Below are 26928 nucleotides of genomic sequence, written 5' to 3' on the forward strand. Positions count from 1 at the left end.
CCAACTTCCCTCCAAATCAGAATGAGTATTCTTTTTAATTTAGTCACTGCGAGATACACTTATAAAGTTGTTCGTGAATGGGTTTTAGTCATAAAATTTTCCAAAACCTTCAGCATTGTACATTCCCCACCACCAAGGTCCCCAGATTCCCTCCATCCCTCCACCACCCCACCAGAGTCTACCTCTATGTCAGGCTCTCGTCTCTGTCTCTGTCTCTGTCTCTCTGTCTCTGTCTCTCCTTTTGGGCATTATGGCTTATGGCTTGCAATACAATTAGTGAATGGTTATCATGTTTGTCTCTTAACCTATTTTTAGCACCCAATTCTTGTCAGCGTGATCATTTCCAACTATCATTATCGTAAAGATCCCTTTTCTATCCCAAATACCCTCCCGTATCCCCCATTAGTAATCAGCTACTAAACTTCCAACTGTGAACCACTTCTCCTAGTCCTTGTTTCTACTTTCGTTGAGTAATAGTATCATACTGTATTTTTATATCCCACAAGTGAGTACAATCTTTCTATGAATGTCCCTTTCCCTCTGACTCATTTCACTCAGCATGATGCTCTCATTGCCCATCCATTTATAGCAAATTTCATGACTTATTAATTTTGACTCTCAATTTATTCAAAGATGCTATGGCACTTGTTCTATAAACAAGCAAGAAAATATATAAGTATGAATATAATTCAGAAGGTAACAAAAATATAAATTAATGTAATATTAAAAATTAACCTCAGAGTTCGGACTGGAGCATTAGCACAGTGGTTAGGGTGTTTGCCTTGCACGCGGCTGGGTTCAATTCCCAGCATTCTAATGATCATCTGAGCACCGCCAGGGATAATTCCTGAGTACAGAGCCAGGAGTAATCCCTGTGCATCGCCAGGTGTTACCAAAAAGCCAAAAAAAAAAAAATAATAAAAACAAAATAAAATAAAATAAAATAAAAATTGACCTGAGAGTTAATAGAAGACAGAATTGGTAGAAATTGTCCAGTGATAGAGGGGAGGGACAATGAATAAAGGAGTAATAAAGGATGTTGAATCATCAAAAATTTATCCAAGTTCATGAATTATAAGTCCATTTTATTTTTGCTGTGTTGTATTTTCTTTATTTTAGAGATTTGTTAGGTTTTCGTTTTATACTTAATGGTGCTCAGGGTCTACTCCTATCACTACCCTCAGGGTAAGACTAGGCATGATAAATCATATGTGGAGCCAAGGACTAAATCTAGATCGGCCTTGTGAAAGACAAATGCTTTAAAAACTGTATTCCATTCCCGTAAAGAATAGCTTTGAAGACTATTTTAAAAATTTCCACTTGTGCATTATCTATAATGAACTTGAAGATACAATTTTAGGTTGTGCCAATAGTGTCCACATCTTTAGATCTCTTGCTGTCACACTCGTTGAAGATTTTACTCTCCACCCTATATTCACTGGTTATTTCAACAAACAAGGCTGATTTCAATATCTGTGGGGTAAAAACCTATAATTAATCTCAAGTTTCACTTATTCTTTCTTTTGTGAAACAATAAAAACATTAGGTTCTCATAATAAAATTTTCACACCTATGAAAGTAGAACAATTATTTGTATCTCTTGTATCACTTGTCATCCCGTTGTTTATCAATTTGCTCGAGCGGGCTCCAGTAATGTCTCCATTCATCACTGCTCATGCTAGTGTAGACCAATGGCATCTGCTCATTCCAAGAACACGAAGAGCCTCACAGTGTTCATTCAGGGTTTTGAGAAAAAAGTCTGACCATCTCATAGGTGAGCAGTCTTTTGACGTCCTGTGGGATCCAAACCAGCTCTAGTCCAGCAGTCATCTCTAAATCACATTATGTGTCTGGCACATCTGATTTTCAATGCCATGGCAAACGAGACAGTGTCCCTGATTCTTGATCGTCGATGGAGGTCGGAACACCATATTCCTTCTCTCATTTGAGTGAAACGTGATATTCCAAGCATAGCTCATTCAATTCCTCTTTCGGAGACCAGAATAGTGTTCTCATCCTGTTTTCATAGGGCCCAGGTCTCTGAGGCGTATGTTAGTGCAGGAAGACTGGTGAAGTTGAAAAGATGTGCATAAAGCCTGAGTTTCTTCGTACTCTTAAGCACTTCTTCGACTCTCTTGAAGGCGTTCCATGCCACTTTCTTCCTCTTGCACAATCCGGGTCCCTGGTTGTTTGTCATGTTGAGTTCTCGACCCAGGTACACATAATTTCTGCATTCAGAGATTTTCTTTCCATTGAGGGAAAATAGAACATCATGAACTAGTCTGTTTCTCTTGAACATTGTCGTGATGAGATTAGGCTGCAGTCCGACCTTTCCACACTCATGGTTGAAGTCAGCCAGCATTTGTGCTGCTTGGCTAATGTTCAGTGTTATTAGAACGATGTCATCAGCGAAGAGGAGGTGTTGTAGTTGCCGACCATCTATCTACACTCCCATTCCTTCCCATTCCATTCATTGCATGATGTTTTTGAGCATGGCACTGAAGAGTTTCAGTGAAGTAGTATCATCTTGTGGAACCCCTCTCTTTACATTGATGATCACTTCGTTGTATAATGGTGAGATCCTGGGAACAACATATCCATCCTGAGGAATTTGGTATGTGAGCAGGTGGACAAGGCTATCAAAGAGATCTGAGTAGAAGTCATGGATAACCTTTTCTATTGCCTTTCTGGAAGATGTGATAGATCTATCAGGACGTTGGAAGGCAGTCATCTTGGTCTTATAGTTGGCAAAGGTCAGGCAGGCATTGAGAATACTTTTCCCCGATGCCTGCTGCATCAACCAACACTGTTGCTCTTCTCTCTTTGAGTTCTTCCTTTATCACTTCTCTGCATAGCTTTGCAAGCTCAGACATTAGCTTGTGATTGCCTCAGGCTCGCGACAACAACGTTGGCAAATGAGCTCAATAGTTTCCAAAGACAGGCCTCTAATCGTGGCTTTCTCTCTGTCTCTCTGTCTCTCTGTCTCTGTCTGTCTGTCTGTCTCTCTCTCTCTCTCTCTCTCTGCATTCCTCCTACAATCATGGAGGTGCTGAATCAGTCGATCGTATTCTTTGTCGTTTATGTCAATGATGGCATCTTCCCATAATGCTGCAATAGTGCCAAAGAGCTCCTAGTTGGTGGTCATTTTGGGAGTTCTCTTCTTAAACTTTGCAGCCCTTTCTGCCCTCTTTGTGAAGTAGAATTTTGCATGAAGGAGATGGTAGTCCGATCCCATTCGCAATTTTGGGACAACAGAGACATTGTTCAGGCAAGACTGTTGATTAAATATGATGTGGTCAGTTTTGTTGTGGAACCATCCACTGGGAGACTCCCATGTCCAACATTTAGATTAGGCTTCTGGAACTGTGAGTTACCATGGATGGTCTTGGTCAACATGATGAACTCAGAGAGTCTTTCACCTTGTTTGTTCAATTCTAGGCCATTGGTCCTGATGTGGAGTTCTCGGGCGACCTTCTGGGTCCTATCTTGGCATTAAAATCACGACAATGATCTTATAGGTGTGGTGTTCTTTATAGAACTTCTCCAGCTCCATTTAGAACTTCTTCCTTCATTTCTTCTTCATTAGATGTTGGTGCATAGACGATGAAGATATAAACTGCCGGCAATTAACCACATATATGTAAGTGTCCGATCGGGTTGTTAGGCATTCAAACGAATCAATACTCATGGCCAAATTCATGGTTATAAGGATACCAACACTGCCGACAACTCTACTGTCGCATATTCCAAGGAACAATTCTTGTCCAGTGTCGAAAACACCGTGATGTGATTAATGCCTTCTCATGTTGTCAATCCAATGACATCATACTTGGTGGTCTTCTGAGCATGAACCAACAGGTCCTCAATGGATGTTTCCAATGTCATAGTACATGCGTTAAAAGTGCAGACAGTCATTTTTGTCCTTCTTCATGTAGGCAGCCTAGTTCAGCCCTGAGATTTTAGCAGCCTCTCCTTGTTCCTCCTTTTCAATGCTTCCTATTGGGGGCTTCTCCAGGGTCAGGGGAATGAGGCCCATTTTTGTTACTGTTTTTGGCATATCAAATGCACCACTTATAGCTTGCCAGGCTCCGCTGTATGGGTGGCATGTTGTGACCATCTGTGTTGGTTCGCTCTTCACCGGTTGGCACCATAGCCACCTGATTGTCACCATGAGGTGGTGAACCATCAAAGTCTGTGGACCTTCCTACTCTTCACTTATGTACAGTAGCTGACCCCCTCCCTACTCCTCCCTTGTCTACAGTAGCTGGCACCAGCCCTACTCCTCCCTTGTCCACAGCACCATTACTTAAAATGATTATTTTGAAAGGACCCACTCCAAAGGGTGCTTAGGGAGTCCAGTCCTGTCTGGAAATTCTCTGCCACCTGAATCACAGTTCAATTCTCTGTCTGTGGCCACAGGATGTGGTAATTCTTAGATTCTGTAGTACTGGGACCAGGAGGGCCACCCTGGCAGTGGTCAGGGGCCTCTGGGATAGACTCAGTGATATTGGGCTTGACCATGAGATGACAGACATTAAACCGGAGTGAGGAACATTTTAAGAATTTTGCTCTAACTACTGTCCTCTCCAAATACTGAGATGTTTACTTTGTAAAGAACTAGCAAGTAGTCAGTGAAGCTAGAGTTAGCGAGCATAAACCAATCTTGATCCTCAAAATCTTGGTCCACTTGAACTATCCTCAAACTCTGCTTTAACTAGTGAGTATTGATTTGACTTTGTCATTTGTAAAAGCAGATTGCGAGGCTGTGAATACATAATTTTTAGGGTTTTTTTTTTCAATCAGGATGTAAGATATCTAGGTCTGTTGCTGTTTTTCAGAAGCTTACCTATAGATGTAGGTATTAAAAGAGAACCGGATATGTCTCTCCAAAATATCTCTTTGGCATAAGTATTACTTTTTTAGTGAAGCAAAATAGTTTTGTTGAAAGAAACTTATTCCGAGAAAGTATGAGTGGTAAGAAAGATAGACATGTGTTAAAGAAAGAACACAGGCTACTCTAGAGAGAATGGGGGGGGGGGGGTAGGGGGGCAGTGGCAATCCTCAGTGATTCCTCCTGACTCTGTGATCAGGGACGACCCTGCTTTGACTTTGTGCTCAGGAATCACTCCTGGTGGTACTGGGAGGATATGTGGTGTCAGGGATAAAACCTGGGTTAGTTGTGCACAAGACAAGAGCCATACTCTCTGTACTATCTCCCCAGACCACAGCATAAATATTATCTTAACCCAAAAGAAGTTTCTTTGGCAGAAGTGTTATCTCAATCCACAAAATACATCTTGATGATATCAGTAATACCTTTTTTATTTGGACATTTTGGCGGAGGTGAAATGAGGTAATTTGAACTTCAAAACCATAGACATTAACGTTTTGTAAAAATGTGAGCCTGGGGAAAAAGATATAGGACAGTAGGTATCTCACTTGCCTTGTATGCAGTTCACCTGGGTTTGATCCTCAGCATCCCATATGGTCTGCTGTCAAGAGTGATCCCTGAGCACAGAGCCATGTGTAAGTCCTGAGCATAGCCAGGTGTGACCCCAAACCAGAAAAAGATTTTAAAAAAATGTGAGCCAAACTAAAATAATTTTTTTAAAGTTTAAGCAAGTGTGGGATGGATGGGTAAAGGGTAATTGGTGGATGGATTCTGATGCCGGTGGTGGCTGTGGAATTGGAATATTGTTTACCTGAAATTTATAAATTGCAGTTCCTAAAGTTTGGGGGGTGAGTTTTTGTTTGTTTGTTTGTTTTTTGCTTTTTGGGTCACATATGGCGATGCACAGTTGTTACTCCTGGCTCTGCACTCAGGAATTACCCTTGGCGGTGCTCAGGGAACCATATGGGATGCTGGGAATTGAACCCGGGTCGGCTGCGTGCAAGGCAAACACCCTACTCGCTGTGTTATCACTCTAGCCCTGAGTGCCTCAATTTTTTCTTATTTAAAATGAATGAAGGATTTAAAATAGCAAAAGCATAATTTTTTCCTTTGGATTACACTGAGTTGTTTTCAAGAGCTATCTGAGAGTTGCTCTGGAATTACTCCTGGTAGTATTTTGGGATCAAATAAGCCTCCAACATGTAAAGCATGCACAATAGCCATTTGAGCTATCTCCCACTATTTTGATTTGATTATTTTTAGTAGAAACTTTCTTTGGTGGCAGACTAGGGCCATCCATCATCTATCCCCTAATGTGCCCATCTATACCAGGCTGTTCATAAGAGTTGACCAAAGGCCAATTGTTTATCTATTCAAAATACCTTATGATGTATTGTTCTCTCTCATATTGCATTTATTTGCATCTAGGACAACTAGAATGATTTCTACTTCAGATAAAGATATCCTAGCTCAAAATACATTTTTCCTTTTCTTCAGCTAGATTGTGGATAATTGACACAATGTTGCATATAATAAAATTATTATGAAATATATGGGTACCAGAGGAAAAAGTGCACACTAAATTATACAAACCAGATACCTATCCTTTATCCTCGAGTATAGACTGTAGTATAAAATTAATTAATTACCTTTATCTTATTAAGTGAAACATGACTTTACTGTGGGCTCATTTGTTAACTGAAAAAAAAAAAGAAACCAATTATAAATAGTTAACTGTAGTCATTTAAGAATGTTGCAGACAGGGCCCGAAGTGATAATACAGCAGGTAGAGCATTTGCCTTGCACAAGGCTGGCCCGGATTTCATCCCACAATCTCATATATTCCACTGGAGCCTCCCATAAGGGATCGTGAGTGCAGACACAGGAGTAAGCCCAAACAGCACCAGTGTGACCCAAATAAACAAAACAAAGAATGCTGCAGATAAAAATAGAGTTAGACATCAACATATTGATGACAGCACACCATTCTTATGGAATTGTTTTAAATGTCATTTGTAATTTTTTTCTTTAATATTATCCTTTATTACCTTCATTTTGTTTAAAATGCAAATGTCACTATGGTATTTTTAGTAATTTTATAGATCAAACTACAGGGTGTCAGCATCTTTCTTCAATGTGTTGTAGGAAATAAATGAAAGTAAATATCATAAGCACAGCGGTAGGGCTTTTGCCTTGCACGCAGCCAACATGGCCAACCCGAGTTCGATTCCTCCGCCCCTCTCAGAGAGCCCTGCAAGCTACCGGGAGTATCTCACCCGCACGGCAGAGCCTGGCAAGCTACCCGTGACGTATTCGATATGCCAAACACAGTAACAACAAAATCTCCAATAGAGACGTTACTGGGCCCACTCGAGAAAATCGATGAACCATGGGAGGACAGTGACAGTGACAGTTTTGAACTATATATCAAAAAAGTGTTGTAGGATATATGTCAAAATGTAACATAAAAATTTCATTACTGGGAATTTTTATGTTTATTTGAAACATACACATATATAAGCATATATATACATATGTATATATATATATATATCTTTTTTCCTCTCTGATAGTATGTGATAGGCCACGTAAGTTCAAGAACCTCTGCTTTAGCTCACTACTTATGCATTAGGCCAGTGAGTGGTAACAGCATTATAATAATAACATTATAATAATAAAAATGTGCCTCTGAAAAATGAGCATACCCATATGCTTTCAAGAAATAGAAAAGACCATAAGTCTTTTCCCTAAAATTTAATTTGGAAATAAAAAAGGATTGTGGAAGGGCAGGAGAAGGCACCTGTACCTGAACACAGAGAAGGCAACACCAAACCACTCCTCATGTCTGACTCAAAACTCAGTGCTTTCAAGCTCTTACACAAGGACTGATCCCTCTGATTCAGCAACCCTCTTGATGGCAGCCAGGTTATCCTGCACTCAACTTCAAGAATTCCACTTGTTCTGCGGGTCTGCCCACACCGCATTGCAGTCTGTATGGCACAGAGCACTCAGTACAGGCAATATATGCCAGGAGGAGATCAGTGGCACATGGGAAGTAGCAAATGAAAACAATCCAGTAAGGCCCTCTAGTAAACAAGCTGCTTAATATGTACATGATTCAGGGTTAGAAATTACCTATTAAATGGGAAATTTGTAATATTACAAGACTGGTGTGCTTGGCCAGAAGAATTTTAAGATTGACTTCCACTGCTTGACATCTATTGCAAGAATGCAAAATCACCAATTCAAAAAGATATATGCACAGTAGGTTGTTTATAGCACTCTCTATGCACTGTAGCACTGTCCTCCCGTTGTTCATCGATTTGCTCGAGCAGGCCCAGTAACGTCTCCATTGTGAGACTTGTTGTTACTGTGTTTGGTATATTGAATACGTCACGGATAGCTAGCTGGGCTCTCCAAGAGGGGTGGGAGATCAAACCCAGGTTGGCTGGTCCAGCCGCATGCAAGGCAAATGCCCTACCACAATGCTATTGCTCCAGCACTCTCTATAATAACCAAAATCTGGAAATAGGTCCTGGAGTAATATAGCACAGTGGGCAAAGTGGGTAGGACCTTTGCCATGCATGTGGTTGACATGGTTTCAAGTGCTGACACACCACATGGTCCCCTGAGAACTGTCAGGAGTGATCCCTGAGCACAGAGTCAGGAGTAATACCTGATCATCACTACTATCGGAAAAAAAATCTAGAAACACCCATATGTTTGAGAGATGAGTGGATAAAGAAGTTATACTGTAAAGATACAATGGAGTATCATCTGCTGTAAGATAAAATTCTGCCTTTTGCTACAATTTAGAGGAAATGCAAGGGTATAATGTTAAGCAAGATAAGCCAGTGAAAGAAGGAATACTGAACAATATCATGCACATGTAATATAAGAAACAAAACAAGGGAACGCATATGGAGAATGAAAACAAATGCTAGGACGCTGACAAAAGAATGAGGCTATCAAGTAGAAGAAGTCTGAGAGTAGTGATGTGTGAGGCCGAGCAGGAGTGATATAAAGACTGTAGTAGTGGGGTTTGGGCACTTTAGTAGTGGTGAAAGTACAATATTTTGCACCAATACCATAGACATTAACACTAGTGTGAAAACAATTATATTTAGAAAATTATTTTGCTCTGGGCAGTATATGAACTTGAAGCATGTTCTTGGAGGAATTTAGAGATTGGATCTCTTGATTTGAGAGACAAACTAACTCTTGTTCTATTTCAAAATAGAGAGATAAAAATGCTGCATGACGTCAATAGCTGGTGAAGTATAAAATTCTCAACTGGGTGGAATGGTGGTTGCCAGAAGCTGGAGGGGAAATTTGGTGTGTCTGAAAAGTCCTAAAGGAAACAATTCTTCTGCAAATACATAATCTAGCAGATGAAGTTGTGAGAAAGTGGGGACGGCAAAATATGCTCAAAAGAAAGCAGCAAGTGCAGGTTTCACTCCTGATCCCATGTTGGCACTAAGCTGGGGGCAGCCCACAAAAACTGAGGATGACGCTGTAAAACAAAACAATGCTTTGTTGGAGGGAAGTGGACACTGGTTGAGAGTGGTCTTGAAACACTGTATGCCTGAAACCCAATAATGAATAACTTTATAATTTTACTATGAATAATAAAATATAAATATTTTTAAAGGTGTCACTGTCACTGTCCTCCCGTTGTTCATCAATTTACTCGAGCGGGCCCAGTAACGTCTCCATTGGAGACTTTGTTGTTACTGTGTTTGGCATATCGAATACATCAGGGGTAGCTTGCCAGGCTCTGCCGTGTGGGCGAGATACTCTCGGTAGCTTGCGGGCTCTCCGAGAGGGGTAGAGGAATCAAACTCAGGTCAGCCATGTTGGCTGCGTGCAAGGCAAATGCCCTACCGGTGTGAAGGTTCAGAAGTCAGTGAATTTCCAGCCTGATAGATTAAGGAAGCAAGAGATATCAAAAAATGACACTCTTACTCTCCATCCTGTGTTACTATTTAGCATCCAGTTCCTGAGGATTCAGCATCCATATCATTTCCTCTAAGCTTTCCAGGGCATTCAGTGCATTTCTAAATCCAGTAAATTAAACTATACTGTATAAACACTATGTCCATTTTACACAGAATGTGTATTTATCTTATCATTCATGCTTTAATTAAAGCTTGGTTTTATATATTTGGTGCTGACTCAGTATAATATTATATTGTCTGGGTACACTTAAAATTTTTAAATACATAAATGGTCCTTCACTTTAAGATATTTTAGCTACCAATAGATTTCATAATGTTTAGCTAGAGTGGCTGGAGATGTGGCTCAGTGGTAAAGCATGAGTCTTGTATGCCCGAGACCAGAATATAATCACTAGAACAAAAACAGAAAAGCTTTATTTGGGGGCCTCGGAGACAGCACAGCCAGGAGAGCACTTGCCTTGAAAGTGGATGACTTGAGTTCCATCTCTGGCACCCCATACAGTGCCCTGAGGCCCATCAGGTGCCACCCTAAGTGCAAAGCCAGGCGTAAGCCTGAGCACTGATGGGCCAAAAAAAAATTTTTAAAAAGTTACTAAGACTCTCCTGTTACAGGCCAGAAAAAAAAGCTCAAAGAGGCAGGGGAGTATATAAGACTTGAATAAGAAAGTTCCTGTCTTTCCTCTGAGCATTACATGCCACTGGAACACAGCCAGGTAGTATTAGTGGCAACAGGCACCACTGGAACCAAATAGCACCATCTCACCAGGCAGAGGACAGAATGCTTAGTTCCATACTGCAAGAGGGTTCACTGGGATCCTCAGCATTCCTAGAGTTCCATACAAAATAAATGTTCTGCTTCTGATATCTATAGTCCTAGAGACAAAGCAATTCTGAGGGGAAAACAATTGTTTCTCTTCTCTACAGAGGCAATGAGTTATCTGAATTGAAAGGTAACACAGAAAAAGGGAGTAGTAGTTGTGGTGCTGAATTTCAGAATATCCTAAATTTGGGCAACAAGGAAAGAACAACAGGGATTAAGAGATTTTGCAATATGTTCAGTGAGAGAAAAAGGAAAGCCAAGTGAAATTTCATTAATTAGTGTGGATCATGTGGTTATTGTGGTTATTATACTGAAGATGGCAAATCCATAAACAAAACTGATCACAATCTGGGGTGAGATCTAGGCATTTTCACATCGTAAAGAAATGTTCATGCAGGGTAGTGAATCTTTTGTGTTTTGATAGACTTCTGAGTTTAAATATTTCCCTGTGGATATACATCTGCCGCAGAAAGACAAAATGGCATGACTGTTAGTCGAAGCTCAGAGATGAGAAAGAGGAAATGAGAGAAACATAAGAGTCATATGCTTTGGAGCAGAGTTCATTTAAGCCAGTGCCCTCTGAAAACTGGGAGCCCCTCAGTATGAACATCTTTTCTAATGTTCATGTAAATTCAAGTACGTATTTCTTTATAGCTAGGCATTTCGTTCTGAACTGGAAAAATGGTCATCCTAGGAAATGTAAAGATGAATATCCCTGAAGAATATTTGGCTAATAATTCAGTACAGGGGCCGGAGCAATAGTACAGCATTTACGTTGCATGCAGCCGACCCGGGTTTGAACCGCAGCATCCCATGTGGTCCCCCCTGCATCACCAGGAGTAATTCCTAAGTGCAGAGCCAGGAGTAAGCCTTGAGCATTGCTGGGTGCGATTCAAAAAGAAAAAAAAAACTTCAGTACAGATGTTTGCAATGACTAAGAACCTTGGAGATTACAGCAACTGGGTGACTAAGTGACAGGGGTTCAATGAGAAGTGTAGGTCAATTTCTCAAAGTGCCTGTAGTAAGGGATTAGACATAAATATGCATATGTTCATACACCAACCATCTACCTTAAAATCCGTTGTGTTAAAAAATCTGAGATGAGAAGTTGTAAATTCCTACAAATTAACATGAATGAAAAAAGACCAAAAAGCTCACTTCTCTCACCCCTCCCACCCCCTTTTCAATTTCTGGATCACAGCGGGCCATGTTCAGGGATTACTTCTCATTCAATCCTGGCAGACTTGGGAGACCAAATGGGGTGCTAGGATTCCACCTGGGGGGGATTGCTGCATGCAAGGTAAGCATCTTACCCTCTCTACTATTTCTCCAATTCCCTTTTAATTCTTAAAAAAAAAAGCATTAAAAAACTTTTAATTTATATGAGGGTAAACAACCCCGTCGTGACTAAGGGTACCAGTGCCAGTCTTGGCAGTACTCCACTGGGACGTGGGAGGCAGGAATCCAGCTCACGGCTTCACAGTTTAGCCAGGTGCTCTACGGCTTGAGCTGTCTGGCTGGCTCCACTGTTTTCACTAGATTGAATTAGGTTTAGGAAGATTTGCTAGTAACAATGCCAAAGGGATCTCAACAAGTTCAATGCAGATGTATCCCCCACCCCTTTCTCACTAAAGAAGAATAGGGATTTTTGTTGTTGTTTTTGTTTCTGAAAACATAGACATTACTACTGGTGTGGGGTGAGAGCTTACCCAAGAAGTCTCGAGAGCACTTGTTTGTCCATTGAGGAACCTTTATTAACCTGTTGGAGCTGCCAAGTCTGAGAATAAGGGCCTCAGTGCAATGAACAGCCCCAAACCTAAGTCCAAGCAAAGTTTTAAACATTTCTTATTACATTCTGCCTGGCTATATCAATCAACTTTGTCTTTAGCCAAAGCAAGCAAGCACAATTAGAGTACGGAAGCCAGATGCTCATGGTTAGCCTTGAATACTTAAAGAATTTTCTACTTGGCAGCTGAAAAGAGCAATATGTCAAGTCGACATTGTCTAGACTCAGATTTTCTCTGAGCACCTTGTCCCTGCATCCTTGGAGTATCTCGTCCTGCTTCCTAGCTGTTAGCAGCCACCTGCTTTTCTGTTAACTTTGGGTCACCTCGTTATATTGCAAAGTAAATCTGACTAGGGGAAGGAAGAAAAAAGAAACATTTTTTTTACATCATGGTCTGTAAGTCATACAATTTTAATTCTAATTCATGACTGAAATACCAATCTGGAGAAAGCACAGTTAAAATTAAATTTCAATAAAACTGAATTATAAATATATGTGAAAGGAGAAGTTATAAATACTTATTTAATAAAAAACAATTTTAAATTAAAATTAAAATTAATCATTATATTTTTGGGCTGGAGAGACTGAGTAGGGCATTTGCCTTGCATGCGGCAGATCGGGGTTCGATTCCCAGCATACGATATGGTTGCTGAACACTGCCAGTAGTAATTCCTGAGTGCACAGCCAGGAGTAACCTCTGAGCATTGCGAGGTGTGACTCAAAAAAACTCATTATATTTTCTTTTGTTTTTCTCTGTGGAGGGAAGAGGAGTGGTCCACATACAATAGGAGCTAATCCTGGCTCAGTGCTCAGCAATGACTCCCTAATGAGCAAATTAGGTTTGCTCAACACAGACACCACTAAAAAAAGAAAACTACAGGCCAATTTCCCTGGAACATGGATGCAAAGATCCTCAACAAAATATTAGCAAATATATTCCAACATCTCATCAAAACATCATACAACATAACCAAGTAGGATTCATCCTGGGGATGCAAGGATGCTTTAACATTTGGAAATCAATCAACATAATCCATCATATTGACAAAAGAAAATATAAAAACCATATGATCATATAATAGATGTGGAGAAAGCATTTGACAAGATCCAACTCCCATTTATGAAGAAAACTCTCACCAAAATGGGTTTTGAAGGTACTATCCTCAACATAGTCAAACCTATCTACCACAAACCTATGGCAAGCATCATCCTCAATGGGGAAAAACTAAGAGGCTTCCCTCTAAGGTCAAGAACAAGACAAGGATGCCCACTGTCACCACTTCTGTTCAATATAGCACTGGAAGTCCTTGAAATAGTAGGCAAGAAAAAGATATTAAGTGCATCAACATAGGAAAGGAAGAAATCAAGCTCTCACATTAGCAGATGATATGATGCTATATTTAGAGAACCCTAAAGCTTTCAACAAAAAACTCCTAGAGATAATAGACTTGTAAAGTAAAGTCACAGGCTATAAAATTAATACCCCAAAGTCCATAGCTTTCCTATATTCAAATAATGAGTTAGAGAAAAGTGACATGAAAAAAGCAATCTTGTTCATAATCATGCCTCAGAAAATCAAGCACCTCAGAATCAGTTTAATTAAGGAGGTAAAGGACATGTACAAAGAAAACTACAAAACACTGCTTCACAAAATAAAAGAGGACATGAGGAAATGGAAACATATCCCCTGCTCATGGATTGGGAGAATTAACATTGTCAAAATAGCGATATCCCCCAAAGCATTGTACATATTTAATGTGATCCCTATAAGGATACCCATGAAATTCTTCAACAAAATAGATCAAACAGTCCTGAAGTTCATATGGAACAACAAACCCCCACGAATAGCTGAAGCAACTTTGGGGAATAAGATGATGGCAGGCATCACCTTCCCCAAACTCAAACTCTACTAAAAGTGGTTATAATTAAAGCAGCACAGTACTGGAACAAAGGCAGAGCCGCAGACCAAAGGAACAGGGTTGAATATTCTTACACACATTCTCAAATATATGATCATCTAATCTTTGATAAGGGAGCAAAAATGTGAAGTAGAGCAAGGAAATTCTCTTTAACAAATGGTGTGGCCACATACATAAAATGGGCACAGATCTTTACCTATCACCATCCACAATAGTCAGATCAAAATGGATTAAAGACCTCAACATCAGACGGGACTCCATAAGGTACATTGAGGACAAGGTTGGCAAAACCCTCCACGACAATGAAGCTAAAGAAATCTTCAAAGATGACACACCACTGACCAAGCAAGTGGAAACAGAAAAAAACAAATGAGACTATATTAAAGTACCAAACTTCTGCACCTCAAAAGATATAGTGACCAGAAAACAAAGACAATCTACAGAATTGGAAAGGATATTCACCCAATACCCATCCAATAAGGGGTTGATATCAAGGATATATAAGGCACATGTTGAACTCTACCAAAAGAAAATATCCAACCCCATCAGAAAATGGGACAATGAAATCAACAGAAACTTTCTCAAAGAAGAAATCCAAATGGCCAAAAGGCACATGAAAAAATGCTCTTCATCAACTAATCATCAGGGAGATGCAGATCAAAACAACAGTGAGACATCATCTCACACCACAGAGACTGGCCCACATGCAAAAGAACAAAAGCAACCAGTGTTGGCGCGGATGTGGGAAGAAAGGGACTCTCCTTCACTGATGATGGGAATGCCGACTGGTTCAGCCCTTTTGGAAAACAGTATGGACGCTTCTCAAAAAATTAGAAATTGAGGGGCTGGAGCAATAGCACAGCAGGTAGGCATTTGCCTTGCACACAGCAGCTGACGAAGGTTTGATTCCTAGCATCCCATATGGTCCCCCGAGCACCGCCAGGAGTGATTCCTGAGTGCATGAACCAGGAGTGACTCCTGTGCATCACTGGGTGTAACGCAAAAAAGAAAAAAATTAGAAAATGAACTCCCATTTGACCCAGCAATACCACTTCTGGGAATATATCCCAGAGAGGCAAAAAAGTATAGTTGAAATGACATCTGCACTCATATTTTCATTGCAACACTGTTTACAATAGCCAGAATCTGGAAGTAATCCGAGTGCCTGAAAACAGATGACTGGTTAAAGAAACTTTGGTACATCTACATAATGGAATACTATGCAACTGTTAGAAAAGATGAAGTCATGAAATTTGCATATAAGTCTATCAACATGGAAAGTATCATGTTAATTGAAATGAGTCAGAAATAGAGGGACAGATATAGAAAGATTTCACTTATTTGTGGAATATAAAGTAACAGAAAGGGATACTAACACCCTAGAATAGTAGAGATAAGCACCAGCAGGATTGTTCCAGGGCTTGGAAGCCAGCGTCATACACTGGTGGAAAAGGCAGTTCAGATAGAGAAGGGACCACCAAGAAAAGAGTGCTTGGAGTGTCCACTTGGGATGGGAGATGCATTCTGAAAATAGACTATATACCAAACACGATGGCCACACAATACCTCTATTGCAAACTACAGCACCCAAAGAGAGAGAGAGAGAGAGAGAGAGAGAGCAAAAGGGTATGCCCTGCCACAGAAGCAGAGTAGGGTGGGGGGATGAGGTGGGAGTGGAGGTAGGCACACTGGGATCATTTGTGGTGGAGAAGGGGCACTGGTGGAGGGATGGGTACTGAGCATTGTATGACTGAAATATAACACAAAAATTTGTAAGTCTGTAGAGAAGGGAACACCAAATAAAGGGTATTGGTAGAATCCTCCCAGGATGAGAGATGCATGCTGAAAGTAGGCTATAGACTGATTATGTAAAAGGCCCTTCCGTTGATCATCGATTTGCTCGAGCGGGCCCAGTAATGTCTCCATTGGAGACTTTGTTGTTACTGTGTCTGGCATATCGAATACTCTCAGTAGCTTGCCGGGCTCTCCGAGGGGCGGAGGAATCGAACTCGGGTCGGCCATGTTGGCTGCGTGCAAGGCAGACGCCCTACCCGCTGTGCTTGCCACTCAATTCCTCTTTTGCAAACCACAGCACCCCAAAAGAGAGAGAAAACAAAAGGGAATGCCCTGCCACAGGGATGGAGTGGGATGGGAGGATGGGGGGATGAGGGTGGGAGGGATACTGGGAGCACTGGAGGTGGAGAATGGGCACTGGTGGAGAAAAAAAGAAATTGGGGTTGCTCGCATGCAAGATAAGTGCTTTATATCCTTTACTATCTCATGGGTCCTCGTCATGTATATCTTAAAACAAAAAAGAGTTATAAAGTTTAATATAACCTAACATGCATTCTTAAAATATTTACTTTGTTTACCCTGAGAAAGTAAAAGCTGAAGAATCATACTGGATTATGGTTAGCATAATAGGTGACAAATTAAACACGGATGCTCAATTTTAACAATAGTGCATCAAATAAATTTCAGGGTATTTATTTTTGGCAAATGAATTTTTTAGTCAAAGCAGAATTCCAAAATATTAAGTAGAATTATAATGCAATTCTTTGATACACACATAAGCACACAGACATATAGCTATGCATACATACATGCACAGACATATAGCTATGCATACATACATACACTCCTGACCACATGCCATTAAATAAAGATATCCGGGGCAATCTAAAGTATTTGATAGCAGCACAAATGTTTCTGGTATCTAAAACTAAGCTTTGGTTAAAAGTAAACCTAGAACTCTGAAGGTAAAAAGCAGTTTTGTGAGACACTGATACAGGTGATATATTCCAGTAAGAATAGGAAATTTTATTATTTATTTCAGATGCAAGCGCTTTGTACATAACAATTATTCTGTCATAATACCAGCAAGTGTAGTACACTTTTCCTAACCATATTATTTTAAGAATAATAAACAACATGTTATTCAAGATTACACTGCTAGTATGAGGAAAGAGGATATTTGAATTCATACACACTAGACATAAAAGACTTCACTCTAGTACATAATATTTAATACAGTTTTTCTAAAACTGATAAATGATGGTTTTTCTGGGTAACTAATATACCACTAAGGATTCATTCGTTCATCAGTGAAAGACTTGAGTCCCATACATAAAATAAACAAAAATGTGAAAGTATCCCACTATCCCTTCATGTTTTGTCAATGGCAGAAAACAACAAAAATTGCAAGTTTTGTGCAGTGCTACTTTTTCAATACTTCAATAGTTGTCTTCCATTTTTTTTAAGCGTTGGGGGAAGAGGTCGGGTATGAGGCCTCATTATTTATTGCAAGCAGTGAAAATGATGAGCAAAGATTCCTCCCATTGTAAACACAGTAAAACCATGGAACATAGAAAAGTAAACACTCTATTAATGAATGACAGATGTTCTAATGAAAGAAAAAAATTACAGGTTGCAGCACCCACACATTTTGTAAATTCACAGTAAACACTCTATTAATGAATGACATGCTCAAAGGGAAAAAAATTACATGATAGAAAAGATGAAAGAATAGTACAAGTTATGTTCTATTGGAGGCACCCAAAGCAAGCAATAATGGAGCCAGAGATGGAGTACGGCAGTTAGGGTGCTTGCCTTCCGAGTAACTGACCTGATGATTCCCTGATACACGACAGGAGTAATTCCTGAGTGCAGAGCCAGGAGTAACCACTGAACACTATTGGGTGGAGTTCCTCCCCCCCCCCCCCAAAAAAAAGTAAATAATGCTGAAATGAAAATGTGAGGGTATGTGGTGGTTCAGAAGGTTGGTGAACACAAAGTTATTGGGCCAGAACAGTTCATAAGATCAAAATATGGGAATATTTTGTCAGTAAAGCAACACGGAGAAAATTTATGCAAGAGAAATCCATGGTTTGCGACATCGTAAAACGAGACTGTGCATGCTTCATAGTCAACAAAAACCCCAATACGACAGGGAGGAACAGTCATGGAAAGAACTATGGCCCCAAAATTAGAGACAGAAGTATTCACAAAAACTTTTTTCTCAGAATGATTTCGTAATAACCCGATAACCCAGTAGTCAAATTGAGGTTCATTTATAGGGTGCTGTTTTCTGCATATAGGTTTCCGGGCTATATCGTTTTGTAATGACTCTGAATATTCAAAGAAAAATGGATGATTACTGTTTTTATTGGATCTCAATTGGATCTCAATCCAATTTTCATTGGATTGAGAGAGTGAAAATCCAGGGACAGATGAATAACTATTTTGTTGATAGGGTTGACAGGATCTGATAGATGTGATTTGACGTACACCCACAATCCATTCATGTTTGTCTGACACATCTACCTCCCAGTAACACTTTCCTGCTGTGATAGCTTCAGAGCCTAGAACATAATTATCACCGCCACCTGTTGAAAGACCCTGCTGTGAACTCCTTTTGGCTACACATCTCGCTTGTCTTCCATCCGAAGAAACAGTAATACCCGGGTTCTTGACAGGAACTTTCAGAGTCATCTGAACTGTAGAAAAATTAGAAGATTGGATGAGGAAAATGCTTTTATGTAATATTCTAAGAGGCTTCTTGAGAATTATTTAAGTGGGAACTAGGACAAATTTTACTTTGTTCTTGGGGATAATAACAATGCAAAAACAATAATATATGCATTTTTGAAAGGGAAATATGAGTCTTCAAACATGAGATATACAAGAAAATCAAAAATTCTTAATACTATGTGAACAGAATTTTGATAATAATGGGATTTTTTCCTTACCCCAGTAGCATTGCATATCTTTCAGTTCTGAAATGGAAAAAAATAGTGTCAAATATAAGTAAAGGAACTATCAAATATAAGTAAAGGAACTAAAACTTATTTCCTCTGCATACTTTGGATTATAGAACGGTACTGAACTGGTACATGAAAATAGAATGCAACTCCTGACCACATGCCATTAAATAAAGATATACCTAGCAGTAGATGGCCTCCATCTTCCTCTTCTTTTTAAAATTATTTTTTATTAAATCACGGTGAGATAATCTGTTTATCTCAAAGTTGTTCAAGATGGGTTTCAGTCATACAATGTTCTAATACCTGTCACTTTAGTAGTGTACATTTTTAACCATCAATGTACCCAATTAATCTCCTTTTCCTCCCACTCCCAGTCTACCTCTACAGTAAGCACTTCTGCCCTTGTCTCCACCCCCATTCTTTCTCTCAGTGTCTCTCTCATTCAGTCTCTCTCTCACTCTCTCTCTCTCTGTTGGGCATTATGGTTTGTGCTATAGGTACACAAACCCTGTAATTTATATAATAACCATGTGATTTATTTATATAAATAAATCCTTTTACATACTTTCTGTACTCAATTCTTGTCCAGAGTGATTATTTCCAACTGTCATTGTCAGTGTTTCCTTCTCCATCCTAACTTCCCTCTCCCCCTTCTTCCCATTTCTGACAAGCTTCCAACCGTGGACTAGTTCTCCTGGTCCTTAATTCTATTATCTTTGGATAAGAGTCTCATACTGTGTTTTTCATATCCCACAAATAAATGCAATCATTCTGTTTGTGTCTTTCTTTCTAATTCATTTTACTCAATATGATACTCTTCATGCTCATCCATGTATAAACAAGAATCACTTCATTCTTCCTGATGGCTGTGTAATATTCCATTGTATATATGTATCATAGTTTCTTTATCTAACAGTCTATTCTCTGGCACTTGGGTTATTTCCAGATTCTGGCTATGGTGAATAGTGCTGTAATAAACATAGAAGTGCAGATGGCACTTCTGCTATGTGTTTTTGGGCTTCCGGGATATATTCCCAAATGCTGGGTCTTATAGAAGTTCAATTTATATTTTCTTGAGGAAACTAGAAAACAATACCCTTATTATTTTCCAAAAAGTCTGGACCATTTGACATTCCCACCAACAATTAATGAGAGTCCTTTTATTCTCACACCTGCATCAGCACTTGTTCTTATTCTTTTTGACATGTGCAGTCTCTGTGGCGTGAGATATCTTATTGGTATTTTGACTTGCATTTCCCCGGTGACTAGCATTCATCTTCCTCTTGTCTCCTCTGTTCTCAACTGGAAATTGAATGTTCTTCCCCATTTAGCACATACCATCACAAATCCCACATTCATCAACTTAATCTACTACTCCTTACCATAAAATGTGTTCAGTATCCGACTCAGCTGAGTAACTTGAAATACTTTGTGATCTCTCAGGGGAAAACATTTTGGCTTTGTCAGAGTCAAGTTCTCACTCCTAAGGGTGGCAAAAACTGATCAGATCTGATATACTGTCCCTTCAAGAACATTGACTTGATCTATTCACCCCAATGATGCAGTTAAATTCTCCTCCTGGAGACCATGGCAGAATACAAAGTCCCTGAAGTGAGAAAAGCTAAGATTATTCTTACCTACCTTCCCCCAATGATCTCTGCGTGAACCTATAAATACTTCTCAGAAGCATTTTCCCCCTTCCAGAACAAATTAATTTCTTCTTATCAATTATCTAGAATTCATGTGAAATAATGAACCCAGCAAACCAAGACAAATATTGTGTGGAAAGGTCTCTGCTGGATGTCACATTCAGAGTAGTGACAGAAGTGAGGTGATGGAACCTGGCTCCTGGACTGCAGCACACGAGATGTAAGGATACAGGTTGGAAAGGATCAATATCTTCAAAATCGATTCACTAGGAAGGAAACTCTTGGAAGAACAACTTAAGACTTTAGCTTCTCTGAAAACAGCTATAAATACTTAAAGTATAATTTTATTATAAGCTCATGTAGCCGAGAAATCTGGAAAGACCTGATACTGCCAGGTTGGAATGCCAATGTGGAATGTGCCCTTCCTTTGTATTTATATAGCTATACATAAATTATGTGATCATGATGGATACTTCTTTGCAGCAGAGATAATATGTTTCTTGGTAAGCAGAACCTTACAGGAAAACTTACTCTCTTCCATTCTCAGGGAAGAAATGAAAATATGAGAGAATTGGATCCAAAATATAGTTGAGGGGGAGGGGAGCAGAGTGATAGTATAATGTTTGCCTTGCATGTGGCAGACCCAGATTTGATCCTGGCACCCCACATGATTCCCTTTGCATGCTAAGAATGATCCATGATCTCAGACCAGAATTAACCCCTAAGTTCTACCATGTGTCCAGATCCCTGCACCCACCCCCACCCCCAAAATTATGAGAGAGAAAATCCAAGAGATAAAGTGCTTGCCTTCTTGCTGCCACCCCAAGTTCAATCCAAATTGCTGAATTTGGTTCTGAGAACTACAAACCGTGAGTCCTGAGCAAAAAGCCAGGGAGTTCAGGGCAACACTTAGTGGGGCCCCCAATAAACAAAAGCAAAATAAATTATTAGTGTTTGAGATGTTCATCTCATCCAGGTACCTGCCCAGGATCAGGGCTCCTTCCTGGAGCTGTGCCTCTAAGTAGCACCTAGATAGCCGGTTTTCATCCTTGATTTGCGGGGGAAGGGAATTGAAGCACACTGCATGCACCTAAAGCTGCTAAGGGGGGCGGGGTGGGGCACGAGTTATTCTCTCCCTCCATTTTTCTCCCCTTCCATATCCCATAAGAACCATAAATTACCCTCGTAGGTGGAACTTTCACTAGGTTACTTTAACCACCAGAAACACATTAGACAATAATTTATTAAGTCCACCTCAATTAATACTGCAACAAAAGCAGGATAGTAACAGTGAGAGTGAAGGGCTAAACCACACAGGTCACAATGATAAAGCAATGCAGAATCCCACCAAGCTGACTTATTGAAGAGGCTAGCCCAGAAGACCCCAACAGTAATGAAGTGCTAGACAACCTCTCTGACAAGGAATTTAAAAAGGAGCTACTGAGGTTACATAGGGAGTCAAAAGAAACAATGGAAAGCACTACCAATAAAATACAAGAGGATTTCAAGGAGAAATGCAGAAAATGCAAACAAAATTAAAAACGGAAATGTCAGATCTGAAAAATCTGCTTGGTGAATTGAAAAACTCAGTGGAAGGTCTCAGCAGCAGATTAAGAGCTGCTGAGGACAGAATCAGTGAGCTCGAAGATGAAGTGCAGAGATGCTCCAGACCATAAATAAATAAATAAATAAAATGGAAAAGAGACTGACAACCAGGGACAGATGTCAAGAGAAGGTTCGAATGAAGGCAAGAGGAGTAACATAAGAATTATTGGACTCCCAGAGGGACAAGAATAAAACCCTGATGAAGAAGAAACCATCAAAGACATCATTGCTACAACATACCCAGAGCTGAAGAAAACATGCGACTACATTCAGGAGGCCCAAAGGGTACCAGCTAGAAGAAATCCAAATAAAAATTACCAAAACACATCCTGATCAAAATGACCACAACCCTAGCCAGAGACAAAATTTTGAAAGCAGCAAGATGAAAAAGAAATTTCCTATAATAGAGCATCCTTAAGATTCACAGCCAACTTATCTGATGAAACCTTCACAGCCTGAAAACAGTGGTGGGATATAGTGGAAAAAACTCAAAGAAATTAATGCCTCACCAAAAATACTTTAGCCGGCCAGACTCTCATTCATAACAGAAGGAACAACACACAGTTTCACAGGCAAAGAACAGCTCAGAACCTTCATAGACTCAAAACCATGGCTACAAGAACCACTAAATAGGCTACTTTAAGATAAGACAAGCCCCTCAAATGCACCAAATTCTGACAGAAAGATGGGACAAAACCCCATAACAATATTCTCTCTCAACATCAATTAAAAGACACAGAGTGGCAGGATGGATCAGAAAATTGAACCCAACATTCTGTTGCCTACAAGAAACACATCTCAACAGTCAGAGCAAACACAGACTCAAACTCAAAGGCTGGAAAACAATCCTATAGGCAAACAATTTCCATAAAAAAGCTGCGATGGCCATCCTGGTATCAGACCACATTGATTTCTAACTGAAGAAGGTCATAGAAGATAGTAACGGTCATTTATTATTAATCAAGGGACCTGTAAAGCAGGAAGAACTTACACTCTTAAGTGTATATGCACCTAACGAGGGACCGGCAAAGTACTTAAAACAACTACTCATAGAATAAAGACATCGATAGCAACACAATTCTAGTGGGAGATCTCAACACCGCTTATCACCTCTCAATAGATCAACCAGACTCAAACTTAGCAAAGACACACTTTATTTGAGAGAAGAAATGGAAGAAAGGGGCTTAAGATATATATACAGGTCACGTCATCCTCAAAAAGCTGAATATACATTCTTCTCAAGTGTGCATGGGACATTCTCCAAGATAGACCACATGCTGAGCCACAAAATATACCTCCATAAAATTAAGAAGATAGAGATTGTAACAATGACCTTCTTAGACCATGATGTGCTGAAAATAGAAGTAAATCACACACACAAACAGAAAATCAAATCAAACACCTGGAAATTAAACAGCTCACTATTGAACAAGGAGTGGCTTAGAAAAGAAATCAAAGAGGAAATCAAAAGATTCCTGGAAACAAATAAAAATGAAGTTACCAAAACTTATGGGACATGGCAAAAGCTGTGTTAAGAAGAAAGTTTATAGCTCTACAAGCATTCCTCAAAAAGGAAGAGCGAGCCCACATAAATAACCTAACCTCACAGCTCAAGAGCTTGGAGAAGAACCAACAAAAGGAGCCCAACCCAGGCAGGAGGAAGGAAATAATAAAACTCAAAGCAGAAATAAATGAGATGGAAACCAAAAAAAAAATCAAAAAGAATAATGAAAGAAAGAGCTGGTTCTTTGAGAAACTAAGCAAGACCTCTAGCAAGACTCACAAAAAAAAAGGGAAAAAGAAAACCCTAATAACCCCAATCAGAAATGAAAACGAGGCATTACAACAGAAACTACAGAAATTCAAAGGTTCTTCAGAGATTAGTTTGAGAAGCTTTATGCCTTGAAATAAGAAAACCTTGAGGAAATGGATAAATTCCTACATTCCTATAGTCTCCCAAGGCTGAACCAAGAAGTCCTGGAATACCTGAACATACCTATCACCATCACAAAAGTTGAAACTGTAATAAAAAGTCTTTCCAGGCACAAAAGTCCTAGCCGAGAGGGATTCACTAGTAAATTCTTAAAATCTTTAAAGAAGACTTATTCCCAATCCTCTTTAAGCTTTTCCATGAAATTGAAGTGTCAGAAACACTTTTGAACAGTTTCTTTGAAGCAAATATCACCCTGATACCAAGAGCAGACAAGAGATACCACAAAGAAAGAGAATTACAGGTCAATATCCCTAATGAACACACTCAAAGATCCTCAACAAACTATTAGCAAATAGAATCCAACGACTCTTCAAAAAGATCATAGACAATGACCAAGTAGGATTTATCCCAGTGATGCAAGGACGGTTTAACATTTGCAAGTCAATCAACATAATTTTTCATATCAATAAAAGAAGTAATAAAAACCATATATCATATCAATAGATGAGGGGAAAGCATTTGACAAGATCCAGCACCCGTTTATGATGAAACCCTCAGCAAAATGGGGATCGAAGGAACTTTCCTCTAGATAGTCAAAGTCATCTACCACAAGCCCACGGCAAGTATCATTCTCAATGGGGAAAAACTTAAATCCTTCACTCTATGATCGGGCACAAAATAACCTTGCCTCCTATTCAATATAGTACTGGAAGTCCTGTACATAGCAGTTAGGCAAGAAAAAGATATCAGGGCATACAGATAGAAAAGGAAGAGGTCAAGCTATCACTATTTGCAGACGATATGATATTATACTCAGAAAACCCTGAAGACTCTATAACAAAGCTCCTAGAAACAATAAGTCATATAGTAAAGTGGAGGGCTACAAAATCAACACCCAAATGTCCATGTCTTTCTTATATACAAATAATGAAAGAGAATAAAGAGACATTAAAAAGTAATCCAAGGGGGTATGGTGCTACCAGCAGGTCAATCTGTACCTGTGAGGCGAGTGCATCAGCAGCCTGATGGCGCCTTCAGACTTCCAGATACCCCAAAATTGCTGCTGTGCCTTTGGCCAGACCCCAAAAACTTGGGGCAAAGTTTACCAAGAAAGTAAACAGCCAAAAGTTAGGTATGTGGGAAACACACCCACAAACCACCTCGGGCTCAGCTATATAATTGGAGACATGGCCTCTCTGGTTCCTGATTGAACTGTTTAATAGCCATGATCCCAGAGACTCAGAAACAAATCTAGAAACCCAGCAGCTTTTAGCAGAAATGCATCTGGTCCCTGCAGTAGGTTACCAGTGCTGGGCCAGCCCAGGTGGGAATAGGTTTCATGCCTTGGCCTATTCCCCTGGCAGCCCGGTGGTCACCATCCTTCCGAGGCCACTGGACAGTCAGCTTTGGGCCGGCAGTGATGAGACACGCAGGGCCTCATGGGATGGGGGTGAAGCCAGTCCTGTCCTCCCCACCTCAATGAGACCCCAAGTCATCACCCACGAATGGCCTCTCTGGCTCCTGATCAAGCTGCTTAACAGCCATGATCCCAGAGACTCAGAAACAAATCTCTAAACCCAGAAGCTTTTGGCAGAAATTCGTCCAGACCATGCAGTAGATTACTGTTGCTGGGCCATCCCAGGGTAGAAAGGGTGTTGTCACTTTGCCTGCTCCCCCTTGGCGGCTCGGTGGCCGCCATCCTCCAGAGGCCATTGGACAGTCAGGCTTGGGCCCGCAGTGATGAAACTTGTTGGGCCTCTCGGGATGGGGGTGGAGCCGGTCCTGTCTTCCCCGTCCCAATGAGACCCCAAGTCATTGCCCATGAATGGCTTCTCTGGCTCCTGATCAAGCTGCTTAACAGCCATGATTCCAGAGACTCAGAAACAAATCTCGAAACCCAGCAGCTTTTGGCAGAAATGCGTCCGGTCCCTGAAGTAGGTTACCGGTCCTGGGCCAACCCAGATGGGAATAGGTTTCATGCCTTGTCCTGTTCCCCTGGCGGCCCAGTGGCCGCCATCCCTCAGAGGCCACTGGACAGTCAGCTTTGGGCCTGCAGTGACGAGATACATAGGGCCTCACGGGATGGGGGTGGAGCCGGTCCTGTCCTCCCCACCCCAATGAGACCCCACGTCATCACCCACGAATGGCCTCTCTGGCTCCTGATCAAGCTGCTTAACGGCCATGATCCCAGAGACTCAGAAACAAATCTCAAAACCCAGAAGCTTTTGGCAGAAACACTTCTGGACCCCACAGTAGGTTACTGTCGCCAGGCCATCCCAGGGGGAAAAGGGTGTTGTCACTCCGTCTGCTCCCCCTTGGTGGCTCGGTGGCCGCCATTCTCCAGAGGCCACTGGACAGTCAGGTTTGGGCCCACAGTGACGAAACTTGTTGGGCCTCACAGGATGGGGGTGGAGCCGGTCCTGTCCTCCCCGTCCCAATGAGACCCCAAGTCATCACCCACAAATGGCCTCTCTGGCTCCTGATCAAGCTGCTTAATGGCCATGATCCCAGAGGCTCAGAAACAAATCTCAAAACCCAGTGGCTTTTGACAGAAATGTGTCCGGACCCCACAGTAGGTTATTGTCTCCGGGCCACCCCAGGGGG

This window comes from Sorex fumeus, unplaced genomic scaffold (genome assembly GCF_029834395.1).
Source record: "Sorex fumeus unplaced genomic scaffold, SorFum_2.1 ptg000030l, whole genome shotgun sequence".
In the NCBI taxonomy this organism is placed as follows: domain Eukaryota; kingdom Metazoa; phylum Chordata; class Mammalia; order Eulipotyphla; family Soricidae; genus Sorex; species Sorex fumeus.